The sequence below is a fragment of the Acomys russatus genome, chromosome X, assembly GCF_903995435.1.
Source record: "Acomys russatus chromosome X, mAcoRus1.1, whole genome shotgun sequence".
In the NCBI taxonomy this organism is placed as follows: domain Eukaryota; kingdom Metazoa; phylum Chordata; class Mammalia; order Rodentia; family Muridae; genus Acomys; species Acomys russatus.
In genome coordinates this window covers 78,298,198-78,307,224 of record NC_067169.1, presented here as the reverse complement: position 1 = coordinate 78,307,224, position 9,027 = coordinate 78,298,198, and positions in this window count along the sequence as shown.

Sequence of the window (9,027 nt, the reverse complement as noted above, 5' to 3'; positions counted from 1 at the left end):
TATATCTGATAATTAATACACATATAACATTATATATATATATATCATGTCATACAGAAAAAATAACAAAAGCCAAACTACCTAATTTAAAAATAGGTAAGCAAAGAACATTAAGAGATATTTTTCAAAAAGGAAATGGAGGCGGCCCGCAAACACATGAAAAATTATGCATTATCACTAGCAACCAAGACAATGCTAATCAAAATCAAAATAAAATAACATTTCACTTGTTATTATGGCTAATACAAAGAATTATGTATAATAAATGATTGCAAGGATGTGGTGAAAATAGAACCCTCCCACACTGTTGATGGAAATGGAGATTCATATGGACAGTATGTAAACAATATTGAGCTCAACACACATTAAATATAGAATTACCGGCAGTCCAATTCCTCCACCCAGAAGATATAACATCACTAAATAAGGGAAATGTCTGAACCCCAGTGTTTATTACAGCACTAGTATAGTAAGTATGTGTAATAACAGCATGTACTTATAACATGATAGCTAAGACATGAAAATGGCTTAAATGTCTGCTGATAGGCAAATGGATGAATTGCGGTATGTGTACAGTGAAAAATTACTTAGCTTTCAAGGAAATATTCTGTTGTTTGTGTCAAACACAGATGAGGTGGTGAACATTGTGATAAGTGAAATAAGTCATGTAAAGACAATGTGTAACCTCATTTTTCTGTGGACTATACATTAGCCAAAAACCAATATACTGTAAAGAGGATATTACTAGAGGTGGTATAAAGGCAAAGTGAAAGCACAGCTATCCAAGATTTGCCTAGATAGATAATGCATAGAATTATAATACTATAATTAATAATATTTTTATAATTCATCCAGGCATGGTGGCACATGCCTTTATTCCCAGCACACAGGAGGCTGAAGCCGGCAGAACTTTGTGAGTTCAAAGATAGCCTGATCTACATAGAGAGTTCCAGGATAGCCAGAGGTACATAGTGAGACCCTGTTTTTAAAAAATCTTTAAAAAATGTTGCATAGTTTGGAAAGTTAGTCAGAATGTATTTCAATTGTTCTCACACACACACAAATATGGCATATAACTGAGAAGATATGTTACCTTGCTTCAGTTTATTGATCATTTCTGTCTTATAGACATATAAATTATTGTGCATATGTATGTATATCTTTTGTTTTATAAATATCCATTACCTTATGTTTAAAGAGTGTAATCAGGAAAATATATAAAGTAATAAGTTAAAGAAAGAGGTGTGGATTCATGGTAATGGCACACCAATACACTTACTATTTCTGCAATATGTGCAAACCATATTAGTCACAGGGAAAGAAGTAAATTAACTTTTTCAGGACCAGTTATGTACAACAATGGTAGAGCACTAGCCTAGAATGTATAAGGATCTGGGTTCAGGATCCCAAACCACAGAAAATTAATAATGTAAGCATGATTTGTGTGCACATTTGTCTTGCGTGTATGCATGTATGTGTTTGATTATAACTGAAACATGACATTGCATGTACTGTATTTTCTGGGTCTTAAATTATATAACCATCTATACATACATAAGTTCAGTTTCTTTTTCCTATTGGAGAAATGCTTAGCCTCTTGTCTTTGGGCTTAGAGAACCCAAACGTGATGAATACAGAAGGATAGCTGTCAGTGAGTGAAAACTTTAAGAAATTCTGACTGATATCCTCCAGTTCTCTAGCTCTCTTCCAGGATTATTTAAGCCACCACCTGAGACTTCTAGCTCTTCCTTTAGCTCTACTTTCTTATTAGTCTGCCGCTAACTTTTGAAAAAGAAAGCAGATCATATTCCTTAAAATAATACATGAGACACTATGGAGAGTGAGTGCACTAGCAGTCCTGCTTCCTAAATATTACATATGTATTAAACATGGTTCATTTGATACTGATGTCATATATTTTGTTTGCTGACCATCTGCTATCCTACTTTGGTCCACCCTATTGTCACCTGCAGACATGGTCCCTTCTAGGAAGCCCTACCAATACAACAAAATAGCATCCTTTTTAAGGCTTCCCACACATCCTCCCCACCCACTCCCTGATATCCGGTGTCCAGGATGCTGTGAATGCAGATGCTTATACCAGTTTCCCTGAATCATGCTCTGAGCTCAGAGGCAGGCTGTTGCATAGCAACAGGGCTCTGCGCCAAATAGAGCCCCTGGAAAGAACACCCAGTATGATGCAAGTGCTATTAGAAAAGTGGATAAAATCACCACATCTCAGCCCACACTTCTGACGGAAGCTTCCTACCCCACCAGAGGCCAAGCCAGCATTCTGAACCCCATCAAGCCTGCAAACTCCATGTAAAGGTTCCAGAACCTTGGCTGAGAGATCACATGGAAAGATCAAATGACTATATCCTGTAGCAACACAGAAAAGCCAGGGGAATCAGCCTATGCCAAAACAAAATGCTACAGCATAAAGAATGCACGTGAAAATGTGTAAATCCAATCAGACATTGTACTAAGTAAAACACTTAAATGTTTTCCAGACTGACCTCAAACTCAATATCCTCCTGCCTCAGCCTCCCAAATGTAAGAATAGCAGCCATGTGCCCAGATAGGCCAGGAGAGGGTGTTGGATCCCCTGACACGGGAACTACAAAGGGTTGTGAGCTCACCCGGTTCGTAGGTGCTGAAGTTAGAGGGATGCACTAGAGACAGAAATCAGAAGCTAGGCGAAGTGCAAAGAATTCACGGCAATCTTCATCGCCCCTCTACTGCACTCACAGTTCTGCACTGTTGTAATTTACTCTGGTCCAAGTGGCTTATCTAAACAGAACATGGAAATACAAAAGAAAACACCGGAATTACCACAACAGCAACAAAAGGTACAGAAAGAGAATTACCAAGAGATAAAAAATAAACTAGAGTAGGTGTGGCACGCTGAAACAACAAGGGCCTGGTTGGTGTAGAGGAAGTATGTGGTGGAGAGATGGGAGAGAAAGAAAGGGAGTGGTTTGTGCTTTATGAAGAGAGGTGGTGGAACCGGAGACTTGCTGGTGGGGAGGAACAGCCTGATGTGAGAGACCTGTGCTGCCACTGGAGGCCACGGCGATGTTTAGGCTGTGCTGCCACTGAGGGCCGTGCCTAGGTCCATGATCCTACTGCAGGGGGGGCTCTGAGTTAATGCTGCCTGTGGCCTGTGTTACCACCAAAGGCTATCCAAATGTTCATGGTCTATACTACAGCCTGAAATCATGTTGATGTTGGACGACTGCACTGAGCTGGCTTTACCTCTCGCCAGCCACCCAATGGTGGTGCCAGCTGTGATGTGGGCACTGAAGAGCTGGCCCTTGATGGCCTTGAGAGCTGCCTCTGGTGATGTAAGGCATGAGAGCTGGTGGGCTGACTAACTCAACTACCATCCAGGCCCAAATCCAGGGCTTTGCACTGACTCACCCCAAGATCTACCTCATCTATGAACTTCTGGAGTGCATGAAGGGTGGGTCCTCTGGATACATAGCCACAGGATCTCCACAACTCAGAGCAACAGCAGGATAGGGACGACTCCACAGGGGTCCAGTGTTAATGGTGTAGCCGAAGTCAGAAGCCTTGAAACAGACTAATGACTCATGTCAATGAACATTCATTCACACATAAAGCTGTTTGGGCAAAAGAGTATATACTTCTTGACATATTGCAACTTCCAGTATCACTATGACAAACTAGTAAGTATGTAATGGAGAGTCAGAAAAGATGGAGGGCCAGAATGGTATACACACAGAAGACTGTGGTTGACAGAGGAACAGGTCATTGCTCAGAGAAGTCGCCAAGACATTTTTTGTTTCCTTTTCTTTTCTAATCTTTATTTTTATTTTTTATTTTATTTCAGAGGGGGATATATTAAGGGTGGAGGGTGGACAAGGAAGGATTGCAGAATGATTGGGATTGAGGTACATGATGTGAAATTCCCAAAGGTTCAATAAAAAGTTATGTTAAAAATAAGTAAACTAGAAAGATGTAAAAAAATGTTTTAAGTGGATAAAGTCAAACTTTCACATCAGTCTGGAAAGCAGCCCATTTGCTCCTCTCACCTAGGCTCCCTGCCCCATGCACCCAATCCTGTGAGCTTAGGACTCTGCTCAGGGAACATGTGCCATTTGCCGATCTCTATATACCCTTTCCAATCTCCCCAGGGGCTCCTTCACAGAAAAGGCTAGTATTTGAACAGGCCTTGTATTCCACATGTGCAGGATGCTATGCCATCTTCGTTGCCACCCTGTAAGGGGATGCCATCAATCCCACCTATTTTGAAAGATCAGAGAACTATGTCCTCAAGGATATAAGAGCCACACTTGCCTTTACATAAAGAGTAATTCATGAAGAAAGCACACGGAGGCCTAGGGTTTACTTTCAGTTTGTAAAAGCATGTAGAAATGCTGTATATCACGAAGAACTTTTCACATTACATCATAAACTAGCGCACCCCCAAACTAAGTGTCTGAACATCTACTGTCAGTGTAACAAGTAATATTCTTAAGAGAATATATAAATTCTCAGATGTATTACACTCTTTATCGTAGCTGAATTTCTTTTTTTAAATTAATTTATTCATATTACATCTCAATGGCTATCCCATCCCTTGTACCCTCCCATTCTTCCCTCCCTCCCATTTTCCCATTACTCCCCTCCCCTATGACTGTGACTGAGGGGGATTACCTCCTCCCCCTGTATATGCTCATAGGGTATCAAGTCTCTTCTTGGTGGCCTGCTATCCTTCCTCTGAGTGCCACAAAGTTCTTCTTCGTGATGTCTCAATAAATCATGTCCTAGGCTATTGCCTATCTCTCAGCCAGAACTTAAGTACACAAATAAGTGGTACCTGTGAACAATTGTTCTGACACCCTGAGCATCTTTGTTGGCTCTAGAGAAAGGTATGCAATTACACTTTGTGAATGAATAAAATCTATAGATGTTGTGGAAAAAAAAAAGAAATGTTGTATAACCTCCAGGCCAGCATTCACTTAGCCAGTTGATAGTCTCGGTCTTCATTTACTAATGAGAGGCTCTTGCTTGGGAAAAAACCCTCCTTCAGGGGCTGGCAAGGAAGATCATCTGGTAGAAAGGTTTGCTGTTCAACATTGACTGAGTTCAAACCCCAGGACTCTTATAAAAATAGAAAGCTTCATTCTGTAGTTCACATCTGTAATCTCAGCATGCCAGCAGTGAACTGGAAGACAGAGATAGGAGAAGTAGCATTTGCAGTACAGTGAAAGAAATAAAAAGAGACCCTGCCTTAAAACAATGGAAGTGACTCCCCAAAATTGTCCTCTGACTTCTACATGCCACTATGGCATATGCATGTGTGTGCATATTTATGTGTGTGAGCACACACAGACACACACGTATATATGCTGTATTTTTAAAGCCACCAGCTACCAACCTAGCTCTCTCCCCTCTCCTCTAAGCTGTAGAAGACTAATCTTTCTACTGTCAGTAGAGTATTTAAAGTAGTCCATTTATCTTTCATAAAATGTAATATTCATAGCTGAGTCTTCTTTAGCATCTGGCACATTTTATTGAATCATTAGTTTTCACCATGATTACTATTGATCTCCAAATATCCAGGTTCTATCAGAAACATCTGGGGGAAAAACAATGTCAGAAATCACTATCACAATCCTAAAGAAACTTAATTTTATCCACTCCTCACATGCTATGCATAGCCACTGCAGATCCCAACTGACACATATCTAGACATTCCTGTCCAGTCTCCCCTCCGTGTCCATCTGCTCAGGATATCCTTTTCCTTTCCTCTCCAACCCATCCTCTGCACCACTGCCAGTCACCTTCTGAAGACAAGACTCAGATCATTTCTTTCTCATACATTAGTCCCGCTATACTCAAGATACAACTTAAATCCCTCACATGGCCAAAACATGTGATTTTCCTGCCATTTCCACCTCACTCCAAACTGATCTGCGTATTGTTTGTTCACCAGGCTTTGGCCATTGAGCCTGTCTGCTGATTTTACAACCCACACACCGGAGGGATACTGACAAAATGGTCTGTTTCTTCCTTGCTTCATCTTGCTATTCAGCAATCATCTCAAACGCCACTTCAAGAGTGAATTGCATTGGCAACCCCACTGAAACAGCTTGCTTTTTTTTTTTTTTTTTTTTTTTTTTTTTTAGACAGCTTGCTTTTTTTACTGCTATTTTTTCCCTCAAAGCATAAGGAGAAATTAATCACTTGGAATAGAGATGAAAGGAGGATATGAAAGTATATTAAACACTAGGAAAGGAGTGGTGGCATCTTGCCTGTATAAACTTGTATAAATAGAAGCTGTGTAATAACTTTTGTCCTCTTCCTCAGATAATTTCATAGCTCACTATACCTAGACATGACACTGACTGCAAACACATGATAGAAATATAAACTTATTCTTGCTTGTTGTTATCTGTTCACACATTCTTTCTGTAGGAGATCACGTTAATGCCAGATGCATCATACTTATAGAGGAAAGGAGGTAGAGGAGTGAGAAATATTTTCTAGGTGCCTACTATAAGTCACATACTAAATTTTTATTTGCAGGGATTTTTATTGTTATTCAAGCACTCAAAAAGATAGTAGAGATAGCCATCTTTGCTGATAGAAAATTCTAACTAGGCATAAAATGAATCCCAAGACCACCTTAAATGGAGTGCTCTCTAGCCAGTTTGGGAGAAATATTTGTCAACACAGACACACACACATATGCACTTCTTACTTACACTTATTATGAATTTTTGTTTATTTTTGACATGGTATTTTATTTCCAACATTTCTCCCTTCCCTTTCCATTTTTCATCAATTTTTATTGTGTGCACATATGTATTTGTATATAAAATATATTCCTAAATATAACCTGTTAAGCACATATAATATTTCTTGTATGTATGTTTTCAGGGCTGTTTGGCATGGAACAATATACATATTTTAATAGAAGGTAAGCTTTTGTATAAAATGTCATTCTCTGAGTCAGACTGATATAAATACAAAAGTAATTCTACTTCCAAATAAATGATGCAAAAATGAAATTTCTACTCTATATTCAAATAGCAAAGAAAGGAGAGCTTAAAAGACTTTGAAAAAGACACTGGGCAACTATCATCTGTAATAAAGAATGCATAAAAGAAACAGAAATGAATGCTCATTCTGTACCAAATCCCATAGCAGAGTAACCATGGTAACCATGTGAGTCAAGAAAGGCTCGAATAAAGTAACAATTGCTGTCGATTTCTTCTATAATATGTGCTAGGGACTACGATAGACTGAATTAACCACAGGAAGCAATGTCAAGCAATTGAATATTTCACAGAAATATGCATTCCTGAAAGCTTCATTAATACACATATACTTACTGTACACACACACACACACACACACACACACACACACACACACACACACACACGTTTGCCACAAGCAAGGTAAGGGAGTTTTATCTTCTATAACCTTCAAAATGTTTAGTATAATCAGTCTTTTAACTTAGCCATTTTTATGACGGCATAGTGATATCTCATGATTTCTTGGTCTCTCTTATCTAAAATATTAGGAATTGGTTGAAATCAAGTATTGGAATTATGTTAATAAGGAAAAATCCATAATTCAACAGATTCAGTTATGGCTATATTTAATGTTTTCTTTTTTCTTTATTCTCTCATACAATACAGCCGAATGTCAGTCTCCGTTCCCTCATTTCCTCCCAGTCCCGCCCCAACACATTTCCAACCCACCACCACTGTTCCTCCATCTTCTTTTGGAAACAGCAGGGCTCCGAGTAATATCAACTGAACATAGCATAACAAGATGCAATAAGACTAGGCATAAACCCTCATAACAAAGCTAGAAGAAACAACCCGTTAGAAGGAAAATGGTCCCATGAGCAAGCAAATGAGTCAGAGACTCCCCTCACTCCCACTGTTAGGAGTCCAACAAAATCCCCAAGCTAAACAAACATATGCAGAGGGCTGAGCAGCAGATCCATGCAGGCTCCACAGTTGTCGCTTCAGTCTCTGTGAGAACCTATGAGGCCTGCTTAGTTGATGCTGTGGGCCATGTTTTCCTGCTGTTCTTGACCTCTGTGGTCCTACAGTCCTTCCCCCACCCTCTTCTATGGGGTTCCACCTAATGACTGGCTGTGGGTCTCTGTGTCTGTTCCCATCAGCTGCTGGTGGAAGCCTCTACGATACCAATTGGGCAAGGCACCATTCTATTGAGTATAGCAGAATATCATTAGGAATAATTTCGTTGACTTTCTTGTTATTGTTGTTGCCAGTTGTGTTTGGAGCTACTCTAGGTCTCCGAGGCATCCAGCTTCCAGAACCTGACCATCCAGGCAGTGTCTGGCATGGGATCCCTCTCATGGTGTGGGCGTTAAGATGAACCAATCATTGGGTGGCCTTTCCTACAAGTTCTGTGCCACCTTTACTCCAGCATATCTTGCAGGCAGGACAAATAGTAGGTTGCACATCTTGTGGCTGGGGAGGTATCCCAGTCCCATCACTGGATGCTTATCCTGGTTACAGAAGATGGCTGGTTCAGGTTTCATATACTTCATTACTAGGGTCACCCTCGTAGGTTCCAGGAAGTTCCACTGCACTAGGTTTTCCCTTTGTCCCCGTAATACCCACCTATTCTAGTTGTCTCTCCCCATACTCTCTCCCTTCATACCTCCCTGGCCCCACCTAATCCCTCTTGTTCCCATCCCCACCAGCCCTCAGTCCACCCACAAGATCTATTCTATTTTCCCTTCCTAGGGAGATCCATGTTGTCCCCTAGACCTCCCCTGTTTGCCTAACTTCTCTGGATCTGTGGATTGTAGCATGGTTATCCTGTACCATATATGGCTAATATGCATTTACAAGTGAATACATAGCATATGTGTCTTTCTGGGTCTGGTTACCTCACTCAAGATGATCTTCTCTAGTTCCATCCATTTGCCTGCAAATTTCAGGATTTCCTTGTTTTTAAATAGCTGAATAGCATTCCATTGTGTAAATGCACCACAGTTTCTTTATTCAT